Genomic DNA, 12,757 nt, shown 5'->3' with positions numbered 1-12,757 from the left:
AAATATAAGTTGAATGAATTTCATTCTTAGATTGCTTCCTTTTTAATCATTCAATTGTTGTAACTTCTTTTCCTTCCAAGTTTTTCCGCCAAAACCAATTACAGTTGTCCAACCCAACTTCTTTTCTCACCTTTTATTTAACTACTGAAATATAAAAGACTTGCTGTTAAAACAACTTATTTATAAAATAACTGCCGACGATTATACCCACCAGCTTATTCTAGGGCTTACAACCCTAATCCTCAATTCCTTTCGTAACATTAATCTTAGTCGATCTCTATTTTACTCTCACTTCAACAAATCAACAACCAATCCTAATTGATCACAGACCTCTTGTCCAGCGTCAAACCAACCACTAACCACCATTCGACCTCCATCTCGTGACCTCATACTTTTAAATACTCGCCAAACCAACCACTAATTCTGACCTCACACTCGAAAACCACCCACCACACGACCTCCATCTCGTGACATCACATTTTCAAATTCTCGCCAAATCAATCACTAATTCCCAACTTTACACTCGAAAAACCACACACCACCCAACCTCCATCTCGTGACCTCACACTTTCAAATGCTCGTCAAAGTAACCACTAATTCCGACCTCACTCTCGACAAACCACCCACCACCCGACCTCCATCTTGTGACCTCACACTTTCAAATGTTCGTCAAACCAACCACTAATTTCGATCTCACACTCGACAAACCACCCACTACCTAACCTCCATCTCGTCACCTCACACTTTCAAATGTTCGTCAAACCAACCATTAATTTTAATCTTACACTCGACAAACCATCCAACACCCGACTTCCATCTCGTGACCTTACACTTTCAAATGTAAATATTTTTACCGCCAGACCACTTGAGATTGTTAAAATAATTTTATTATTTTGTGTATGTATATATTTGGTATTTAATATTTATTACTAATTAGTTATTTTTTATATTAATTAAAAAAATTATTTATACTAATAAAAAAAATATTATATATATATATATATATATATGAGAGAGAAAATGTATTATAAAAGATAAAATGTATTTATATAAAATTAATGATGAAAAATAATAATATATATTCTTATTAATATATAAAATATATTTTTTAATCAATAATTTATTTATACGTATTTATAATTAATGAGAGAAAATAAGTAAGAAAGAAAAAAATATAAGATAAAATATATTTATAGTCTAGAATTTGGGTTCGAATATTGGTCTTAAGCATGGAATATGAACATTTTAATCGCTATAACACTTAAAATTGTTGAAATAATTTTATTATTTTGTATGTATATATATTAGGAAAAAAATAATTATTAAGAAAAAAATTAATGACGTGAATTATTGTGATGCCTTATTAACTTTAAGTATCATTTTATTTATATATATATATTTTTTGTAATCTTAATAGTAATAAACTAATAATAATAATATTTTATAAAAAAGAATTACTTATATGACAATATAAATGAACGAAGTTATTTAATTAGGTTATTTGTAAGAAAAAAATATTATGATAAATTGTCCTTTTCTATTATAAATATATAATATTTTTATTTTTAATTAAATAAATATAAATAATATAATAAATATAAATTTCTATACATCAACCAAACTAATAAACTAAAAATTAATTTTCAGTTACACTTATTTATAACTAGTGTAATCAGAAATGCATTCAAAAATTATTTATCGATTTCTTAGTAGACCAAGACTAAGACAAATACTAAGACTTACACACAACTCCAATATATATATATATATATTAAACATTAAATAATTATTTATATATTAATCTATTAATTTCATTTAATTTTTATTTATTTTTAATAATAATAAATAAAAGAGGTATAACAATTTAGAAAAAAAAAATTAAAATCTAAAACCAAAATTAAGAATATTATGTATTTAGTGAATGGAATATAAATGTTCCATTAAATATTTTTTAATTTATTTTTATAATTTTATATATAAATATATAAATTAACATAAACCTCGAGTTTGACATAATTATATTTGAGCAATGATATGGTTAAAAATAATTCATGTCATCAAAAATAATTAAAAAATAATAAGTGGTTAAAGTATTCTCTCTACTTTGGGCCTTGTTTTTATTCAGATTTTTCAAATAATCTAATAAAATCAATTATCACATCATTCTCTTTTTATCCATCAAATCAATTAATTCATTAACCAAAATATTAAAATACCCTCTATTTTAATTTATTATTATTTATTTTATTTGTATATATAAATACCCTTCAGGTCTTTTTATCAAAAAAACATCATCATTCATAATCATTATTTTCTCCTTTTAAGTTATTTAAATAACCTGAAACGAACAAGACCTTGATTTATTTTCTCTTACCTTAATTATCTCTCTTTTAATTTATAATTTTTTATTAGAAAAAGAAATATATTAAGTCAAATCAATTGACTCTACCTTAATTTATTTTTCCTAACAAAAGAAAAGTTAAACATGAGATTATGAAAAAAAAAAACATAATACTACTAGGGTAAAGATTCATTTTAAGTGAAAAGACGATTATAATCCGATTTAAAAATATTTGTAATGCTCTCTAATAATATTTATATTTTTATAAATGGAGAAAATAAATTATAGGGTAACAGGATGTTTAATAGAAAGAGAGAAGAAAATAAGATAAAAATATTATTTTTTAATATTTATTTTGGCTGAGTTGGACATTCCAACTCAATGACTGATCAATTATGGATTTAATTTAAAAAATACTATCCTAAAATTTCAATAACAAATTCATATAAACTTGTTTGTTCATTTTTAAAGAGTGAATTGCACAATTATTGACATGGAAAAATCATTTATTATGTTAGACAAAATCAACTTTTCAAAGTATTAAAACGAAATCATAACAATTCATCCATTTAATGAGTTAACTAGGATGGGTAAGAAGGATAAGGTTGCAAGGCATTCATAACTTACTAGAGATTTAAACTATGGTTTTTGGCTTGGTTAACTATGCAATGTTAGTGGTTGTGTGCAAATTTAGTCTCATATACATATATAATTTGGTTTGACTTGTATTGTTAAATTTTGCATTGTCTTTCTTTTCAATCTTACATTTTTTCATTGTGTGTCATTAACTTAATGTTTTTTCTATCATTGCATTGTCTTCTTTCCTTTGAATTCAAGTGTATAAATGATCTTAATGACTTTGCCTCTTTATAATTCCTCAAAAGTAAATCCCATTGCAGAAATGTGTTTTACAATGTTCATGTCATAACCAAATGAGGTCTTTTCCTCAATAATAGGCACAAACTTTCCAAATACCACAGTTTATTGCTATATATTTACTGAACAATATCTAAATGAAGAATAACATAAAGAATACATAAATAAAAAATAATAATTTATTTTAATAATCAACAAATACCACAATTTTTTGCCACGTACGTACAGTTATGATATATATACAGCAATAACTGAACCAGTAAACTAGTAAAAAAAATCTCAAATTTTCTATAGGTGAACTTGTGTTAGAGACCGATTGACTAAATACACAAAAGCCATTATCAAGTTTCATCTAGGGCGGAGCCACGCATGGGCTATAGAGACCGATTGACTAAATACACAAAAGCCATTATCAAGTTTCATCTAGGGCGGAGCCACGCATGGGCTACAGCTCCACCTAAATTAAAATCTTAAAATAAAAAATTTTATATATTTTTTTAACATATGACTCTCAGCCCAGTTGGCTATGTCTCTCAGCCTCATCTTTAATTTATTATAATTTATCTAAAAACTAATTCATAATTATTTTAATTTTAAATATAATTTTATTAAAATTATTATTATTAATATTTTATTTTATACTAACAATATTTTCTAATATACAAATATTTATAATAATACATAAATTTTAATTAATATATAAATAAGATTTATTTATATAAATAAAGTATAAAAAATTATATATAAAATAATGTAAATCATATAATAATATTATTTATTTTAAAATTATATTTATATAATAATTATACATTATTTTTATTTATTTCAATATAATTAATAATACAAATTATTTATAAGGGTAAAATATAAAAATTAAAATAATAATAGTGTTTTATATTTCTTAATTTTAAACTATTTCAAAATTTTATAAGAAAATATAAATTAATATTAATAAACAAGTTAAAATAGTTACATTGGTTTGATTCGGTATTTAAATAAAGAATTTGATATCCCTACTCAAAACCTAATAAATCTCCTAGAATTGATATTGATGTAAATTCTCTTAAACTTGATTCAGCAATACGAGATTATATCAAGATGGGTCATATCAACCTATTAAGGATGAGTAACCACCGACCAAATTTGGAAATCAAAATTGACGGTTCCAAAATCATTGGTTTAAGAAATTTACTTGGTTAGAATACTCTCTTTTGAAAGATGCTGCTTTTTGTTTCCCATGTTTCTTGTTTGAACATAAGCAACCCCCAAAACCTACATTTACAATAGATGGATTCAAATATTGAAAGCGAGTTAATGATGGGGATAGATGCTCTTTTGTTATGCATATATGATGTAATATTTCACCACATAATAGAGCAGTTGAATATCTTGATAATCTAATGAATATCTTTGTCATATTGACAAAGTACTGAATGCACAGTCTTTAGATGATGAACAAAATAATATATTACGGCTTACAACAATTATTGAAAGCACTCGGTGGCTCACTTTGCAAGCGTGTTGTCACAGCCCAATCTTCTTGGCCCAGGAAGAGGAGGCTTAAGGAGAATGTCACGGCCCAATCCTCCTGGCCCAAGAAGAGGAGGAGACTTGAGCCCTTTTAAGCTCAACCCAAGGAAGATTCTAGATTGGAAGGAAGCTGGAAGGAAGGTCCTTGATTAGCGCACATAATAGAGAGTTAAAAGGAATTCCTTGATTAGTGGATCACTAATTGATATATAAAAGGAATGTCCTTAATTAGGAATGTCCTTGATTGATAATTATAAGGAATCCTTAAATTAGTGCACAATCAATGTAACAGCTAGAATTAGTCCTATAAATACCTTTGAGGTATTACATTGTAAATCACCAAGTATTCGAATAATATAATATTCTTTGTAAGAGTTACTCTCTCTCTCTAGAATTCTTGTGTCAATTATATTAAACGCCGAGTGTTGCGTCGAGTAAGGCTGACAGGTTACTCGTTCTTGCGAAGATCGTAACTAGTGCCGCACGGATCGTTAGTGAAAAGACTGAGCCCGTGACAATTGGTATCAGAGCTGAAATGACGAAGAGATCGGAAGAAACTTCAAAGGTCGTGGACGAAGTAGAGAATCTTCCCCACGGGACCGGAGAAGATGGTAGGAACTCTCGCAAAGTTCAGGCGGGAGGAACCAAAGCTACCAAAGAAAGAGAAAGATCAAGAGATGCTATCGTTGACATTATCGCCAGGTTGGAGAAGGTAGAACTCACCGTGGCGTACGGACAAGATAATGACGGGGACCTAGAGGAACGCATTGCCGAGCTTGAAAAGGAGAGAGACGAGCTCCGAGGAGGAATGCAAGGTGCCCTGAATGAAGGCTTATCCAAGTGTCAAGAGCAAGCTCAGATCGTGGAGCAGACCCTCCTTGGTAAAATCATTACCTTGACCGAGAAACTCGAGGTAATGTCATCTAAATTACAAGCCACTGAAGAGGATGTGGCGTTACTCAAGAAGGCGGTTGCGCAAGAGTGCGGACGTGCGCCTGTAGTAGTCCACAATCCGATAAGGATAGATGTTCCAAGGCCTAAAGCGTATTTAGGCGAGAGGAATGCGAAAGAGATCGACAACTTCTTATGGAGTCTGGACCAGTATTTCAAAGCACTCGGCCTAGTAGAAGAGGCGAGGAAGATAGATACTGCCACGACATACCTGGAAGACACCGCAATGCTGTGGTGGAGGCGAAGGAGTAGCGACATTGAAAGAGGTACGTGTTCTATCAACACCTGGGGTGAATTCAAGGAGGAACTTAAGAGACAGTTCTATCCTGAAAACGCCATTCGAGAAGCAAGGGCCAAGTTGCGGCGACTCTCACATAGAGGGAGTATTAAGGAGTATGTCAAGGAGTTCATCGCTACTCTCCTTGAAATCCCTAACTACTCAGACGACGAAGCCTTGTTCGCCTTCACTGATGGTCTACAAATGTGGGCGAAGCTGGAGTTGGAACGACGTGGGGTCCAAGATCTAAGCACCGCTATTGCCGTGGCTGAATCCCTTTTCGAAATGAGAAGGCAAGAGAAACCAAAGTCGATCTATGAGAGGATTGACAAGGGGGAAAATGGTGGAAACCATATCTACAATAATGAAGACCCAATTAAGTCTACCAAACCCAATGGTAGAGAAGATCGGGAGGAGAAACATGTAGAGAGACCCCGGATAAAGTGTTTCTTTTGTGAAGGACCGCACAAAGCAAGAGAGTGCCCTATGAAGAATAAACTATCAGCATTGATGGAGGAGCAAGAACGCGTTCACGATGAAGCTCGATTGGGGTCGTTAAACCTACTTAGTGTCGTTACAGCAAAGTGTGATAAGTCAAAGTCCGCGAAGAAAGGACGACTATTTGTGGAAACTAGAGTAAGAAACCACATGGTTAAAGCTTTGTTGGATACGGGAGCCAACAACAATTTTCTAGAGGTAAAGGAGGCGAGAAGACTGGGGATTAAGTACACTAAAGAGAATGGGTGGCTTAAAGCAGTCAACTCGGCACCAAGTGCGACTTATGGAGTTGCTCGTAATGTAAAGATCAACTTGGGGGAGTGGACCGGCCTTCTGGATTTCTCCATTATCGACATGGATGACTACAAAATGGTTCTCGGCATAGAGTTCCTAGACAAGGTAAATGCCATCCTACTCCCTTCTGCCAATATGATGTACATTCTAGAGCAAGGTAATACTCGCACAATACCTTTAACAAGAGAGGGCAAGAGAGAAACTAGGAACCTATCTGCCATGCAACTCTCAAAAGGTGCGGAGGGCACCTACCCATCATCTTTTGTCACTGTGAAAGAAGATGAGAAAACTGTGTCTAAAGAGAAGATACATCCAGAAGTTACAACTGTCCTAGAGAAAGGTCCTGATGTAATATCCACTGGATTATCAGAGAAATTCCACCATAAGAGAGAGGTGGATCATAGAGAAGAGTTAGTCAAATGTACTAAACCATCGGCGACGGTTCTTTATCGCATTAAACCTTCCAAATTGGAGGAATTGAAGAAGCAACCAGAGGAGTTTCCATTCAAGAAAGAGAAGTGCGAAATAGCCAAGACCGCCAAAAGAATGAAGAAATGGGAGGAAAAGAAGAGAAGACACTTGGAGTTCGGAGGAAACCGAGTGATAATAAAACTTCTCCTCCATCAAGAGAGACAATTTTCCAAAATTCATAAGGGGCTTGTGAGGCAATACGAAGGCCCTTTCTTAGAGAAGAAACGGGTTAGAAAGCCAGCACGTCGCTCAAAACTTTTATCTCATGTGGAGACATCATCCAAGCCTACAAGGAGGAAGCGACGAGGACGTCGCCAGATTGAGTGTGGGAGAATGTCACAACCCAATCTTCTTGGCCCAGGAAGAGGAGGCTTAAGGAGAATGTCACGGCCCAATCCTCCTGGCCCAAGAAGAGGAGGAGACTTGAGCCCTTTTAAGCTCAACCCAAGGAAGATTCTAGATTGGAAGGAAGCTGGAAGGAAGGTCCTTGATTAGCGCACATAATGGAGAGTTAAAAGGAATTCCTTGATTAGTGGATCACTAATTGATATATAAAAGGAATGTCCTTAATTAGGAATGTCCTTGATTGATAATTATAAGGAATCCCTAAATTAGTGCACAATCAATGTAACAGCTAGAATTAGTCCTATAAATACCTTTGAGGTATTACATTGTAAATCACCAAGTATTCGAATAATATAATATTCTTTGTAAGAGTTACTCTCTCTCTCTAGAATTCTTGTGTCAATTATATTAAACGCCGAGTGTTGCGTCGAGTAAGGCTGACTAGTTACTCGTTCTTGCGAAGATCGTAACTAGTGCCGCACGGATCGTTAGTGAAAAGACTGAGCCCGTGACAGTGTGCATTGAGAGGGCATGACGAGTCTCCATCTTCTAATAATTGTGGAAATTTTATTTAAAAAAAAGCGAAGCATAGAAAGTTAAATCTGAGATGCAAGTTGGAGTCATCCCCAGGTAATTTTTCATCATGGCTCCGCCCCTGGTTTTATCTATTATGAAATATATCTTTCCAATTCAAACTAGATGAACAACAAGAGACGCTGATCATCTTCATCCACTACAACAAAATATACCTTCCGGGACCAATAATTACCGGCACATATTAAGCGTTGGTAGAAGTCTTACCAAAAAAATGTTTTTGCCAACATTTAATATTTATGACAATCTTTACAAATAACAAAAAAAAAAAAAAAGTATATTTCGCGGGTCATAAGTTTGGGCGGGTCATTTCTAAAATGAGTGGGTTATAGAGATCTGTTTCTCATTTAACTTTCATTTTCACTTCTCTCTAGATCCCTCCTCTACCGGATATCTTCTAATCCTTCTTCTGTCGCCGCGACCTCTAATCTCCTCTAATTTCTTCTTTTTCCGCGGTCCATCATTTTACAGACTCGATCTTCAATTACGACTTGGAGGCTCTATGGATTCTTCTGGAAAGAGATGCAGATCTCATCCATCAGACTACTATCAACGATCGCCACTCCGCTCTTCATATAGCTGCTGCCAATGGCCATATCGAGGTAGTTCATTTTACTTCTTGATCTATTCATCCATTTGTATATACTTTTGGATTTATTGGATTTTTTCGATTTGGATTCCATTTCAGATTGTCACCATGCTTCTTGAGATATCTGTCAATCCCAATTTGTTGAATCGCTATAAGCAGGAGACCTTTTTATCTGTGTTAGCAAGATACTTATGTTCAAGATTAGTTTTGTTATTTAGAACATTGAGGTTTATAACTATAAATTTTATTAGACTCCATTGATGCTGGCTGCAATGAACGGGAAGATATTTCGTGCGGAAAAGCTTATTGAAGCTGGAGCTAATGTAATAACCTAGATGTCTTTCTCTCTCTCGATCGATTGATCTCATTCCTCTTTGTAGCGGTGGAATCAGATTTGACTCGTTTTCTCTTTTGTTAAAATTTTGTCAGATTTTGATGTTTGACTCGATTAATAGAAGGACATGCCTACCCTATGCTGCTTACTATAGTCATTCTGATTGTCTTCAAGTCATTCTTTCAGCCGCTAGTACATTCAATGTTGTTGTATCTTGGTGAGTCTATCTTCGTTAAGGCCGAGAAGGAATATGTGAATATTTTGTAATGGCATTGAAATGTATTTTCTTAGAGGGAATTGGGTGTGACATGGGATGTGGATTTATACGGAGAATTTCTCAAGATTGGGGGTGGAAAAGAAAGGTAATTATCTCTTTAGTAATGTTCAAAAGATTATGTATGATTAAAATTTCATTTTGATGATAAGTTGGTACATTCTTGTTTTGGCAGGATGACAACTTACTTTAACATAACTAGTTGGCCAGATAAGCTCCTAAGGATGAAACTGAAAGAAAGGAATTTATTGCTTATCTTCACAAAAGGAAGACCGAACTGTTCATGGTCCTTATTGAGAAGAAGTCGTTGCCTCTTCGACCAGGTGTTGCAAAGTAGGTGTTGTTAAATCTTTAAAGATGAACCATTGGAAAACTAAGTATGATCTTCTTCTGAACTTATTACGCAAAACTAAAGAATAATCACATCCCTTGGAAAATATCAATCTACCAATGATTATATTTGATTTCAAGCTTTAACATATGAATCGTGCCAAAAGTTGGTTTAACAAACTTTTCCCTTTGTCATTTCCATCATTGACAACATAATTGTCTCTTACTCTTAGCATTTCTACTAAATATATACATCCCAATTTACAAGTTACATGCTATAAATGGATACTGTTAACTCACAATACAACCTAACTGAAACTGAGTCTCTCTTAGTTGACATTGTCCAAGTTGGTTGACCAGGCTCTTACTAAAGGAGTAAAAGTGGCTTTGTGCAGTACATCCAATGAGAAGGCGGTATGGATCAAAAGCTTACATGTTTATCGTACCATTTGGAAACACTTTCTTTTTTATCATATTTGGAAACAGAACTTAGTCAAAATAAATTTATTAGAAGTTTCTCATTTGGATCCAAAAACATAAAATAATTGTTTCTCAACACAAATTTATTAAAAGTTTCTCATCTGGATCCAAAAACATAAAATAATTGTTTTGTTTAATTACCATTAAACATTCTTATACTTATTGACGTTTCTTATGATTCTGATAATTGCAGGTCTCTGTAATAGTTTCATTCCTATTAGGACCAAAAAGAGCAGAGAAAATCCAAATATTTGTTGGGATGTGGTGCCTCGCAAGAAACCTGATCCAGAAACATCTTTTTTACCTTTGTAATTCAACTAGAGACAAATTTGAAAATAACAATAGCTTAAGATTTAATAGTATGCATCTTTTTTCATGAAGATTCAGGATAACCTCTTTTATTCTAACCTCAAATTGTTTCCCTTTGAAATCAATGGCAGGAAAATTTCAAACAAAGCATACAAGTAAGATTTGGTTATATAAATATAAATCACATCTTCATATATTTTAACATTTTTATCATCATATCATTATGGTTTCAGATTTGCGTATGTTAGACAAGATGATTTCTTCTTCTCACAACTGACTGTTCGAGAAACGTTGTCTCTTACAGCTGAGCTCCAACTTCGGGAGATAATTTCTATTGAAAAGAGGGATGAATATGTCAACAATCTTTTGTTTAAACTCGGTTTGGTATGCATCTAATATCATAAGGAGTTGAATATTAAAGAATTTTGTGTTTCTTTTTTTTCCAATTTATGATATTTCTTTCATTTTCTTTGTGTGAATTTCACTTTAAAGGTCAGTTGTGTTGATTCCCATATTAGGGATGCAAAAGTGCGAGGAATTAGTGGTGGTGAAAAGAAACGTTTATCAATGGCATGCGAAATGATTGCAGCCCATCTGCCATTTTTTGCTGATGAGCCTACAACAGGTAATGTTTGTGATATAGTATACTTAAGCAATACTTTAACAATTGGCTTGCATTATTTCTTTTCAATGAGATCTAAACCTGGATGAAACCTAATGAACCCTTTGTTTTTCTCATTCTTTCTACTTCTTTCCGTAAAATCATCCTAGAAAGGTAGGACTCCTTTAATTCCCAAAAAAAATCAACTAGCCATGTTCATTTAGGTACATATATAAAAAGTGAAAACTAAGTGTAACTTCTGCAGGACTTGATGCCTTCCATGCAGAGAAGGTGATGGAAACTCTCAGACAAATGGCACAAGATGGACATACTATGATTTGCACTATACACAACCCCCAGGTTCACTTTATGCCAAATTCGACGTCATTGTATTACTCATGGAAGGTGCACTAGCCTACAGTGGTGCTGCTCGTGCTGAACCATTAACTTATTTTGCAAAGATGGAGTAAGTTATATATATTTTTATGCAATAATGTTAATAATGCTTTCTTTTCTATTTTCTATTATAATTTTCCAAGTCATATTCGAATAGAAAAGTTACAGTTCTAATCGAATCAAAAACTTCATCCGTTTTGATAAAACCAAATGCTTAATGAAAGCTGTCCTTTTTAAAAAATATTCTGATTTTCCAATCCATTCACGAGAAAAGAACAGAATAATATTGAATAGCAGATTTTTAAGACAATGTCGGGTATGCAAGTTCTTACACTTAGCAACAATGTCGACTATGAGTACCTCCCCAAATCAATGTTTAAAATGTGCAAAACAACTTTTAACCTTGAACGAATATGACACATAAATTACAATTGACCTTTTAAGACAGGTTTTTAACTATCATTCTATTTCATTTATTTTTTATATTTTAAAAGGTACTGTTGTCATTTATCAATGCATTGTGATTTTAGTTGGAAGGATGTGATCGATTTGAGTTGTAATTTTTGTTGATTGATAAGGGAGCTGTCGAGACATCTTCCACTTTATGCGAAATTGAATCTCCTTAAAGGTATTTTTTTTATCTTTTTTATGTCTTTTTTTTTTTGATTATTGCAATATTCTTTATTGGTAGTAAATTGATAGAACTTTAAGTATAATATTAGATGAGCGGATATTGTGATTCTTCCTCTTATCTTTTTGTATTAGATGTTTCTTCTTATATTGTCGATCTGAGTTTTATACATTTTGTTTGAGTTATATATTATTAAAGAAAATTAATCATTTGTGTTTGTGTTTTTTGATGGTATTGATGGCTGATTGAAGTATTCATCCTCGAGTTGTCAACTGCAAGAAGAAAAAATGTGGACACAACAACTAAGTTTTTGTTTTCTTTCAAATTGTCTATATTTAATTCACATCAATGTACTCTTTTTTTTTTATTTCTAATCTTAAAAAGATTATTCTTTTACATAATTACAGCGGAGGCCCATATAGAAGATCAAGTAATGAAAATCATCCATTTTCAGTCTTTTATTTTAGTTTTGTTGTTCAAAATTATTTTGTTTGTTATAGATCTTTTTGACTATTATACAATTAAATGAGATATTTTATTAAGAGAATTTATGTTAATTTTGTTATAATTCAATAATTAGTATTAAATAATTATTTTTAATGATTATTTAATTTTAAAAAATAAACAAAAATATAT

General features: G+C 32.4%; 1 long non-coding RNA gene across 3 annotated transcripts; it reads left to right on the top strand.

Annotated features, from left to right (window-relative positions):
• Positions 1 to 8,577: 8,577 nt before the first annotated feature.
• Positions 8,578 to 12,439, top strand: LOC124922250. 3 transcript variants are annotated; one of them, XR_007097786.1, is made up of 13 exons: positions 8,578 to 8,779; positions 8,866 to 9,089; positions 9,196 to 9,317; positions 9,392 to 9,462; positions 9,550 to 9,707; positions 10,065 to 10,118; positions 10,378 to 10,492; positions 10,625 to 10,648; positions 10,798 to 10,877; positions 10,986 to 11,118; positions 11,360 to 11,560; positions 12,021 to 12,118; positions 12,373 to 12,438. It is a non-coding gene; the product is annotated as an uncharacterized LOC124922250 (long non-coding RNA). The 3 variants fall into 3 exon arrangements; XR_007097784.1 differs by having other exon boundaries at positions 10,378 to 10,648; positions 12,373 to 12,439; XR_007097785.1 differs by lacking the exon at positions 10,065 to 10,118 and having other exon boundaries at positions 10,378 to 10,648; positions 12,373 to 12,439.
• Positions 12,440 to 12,757: the final 318 nt, after the last annotated feature.

The sequence above is a fragment of the Impatiens glandulifera genome, chromosome 1, assembly GCF_907164915.1.
Source record: "Impatiens glandulifera chromosome 1, dImpGla2.1, whole genome shotgun sequence".
Classification (NCBI taxonomy): Eukaryota; Viridiplantae; Streptophyta; class Magnoliopsida; order Ericales; family Balsaminaceae; genus Impatiens; species Impatiens glandulifera.
Note: the sequence above shows the minus strand (reverse complement) of the source record. Positions and strands in the feature narration are given on the sequence as shown.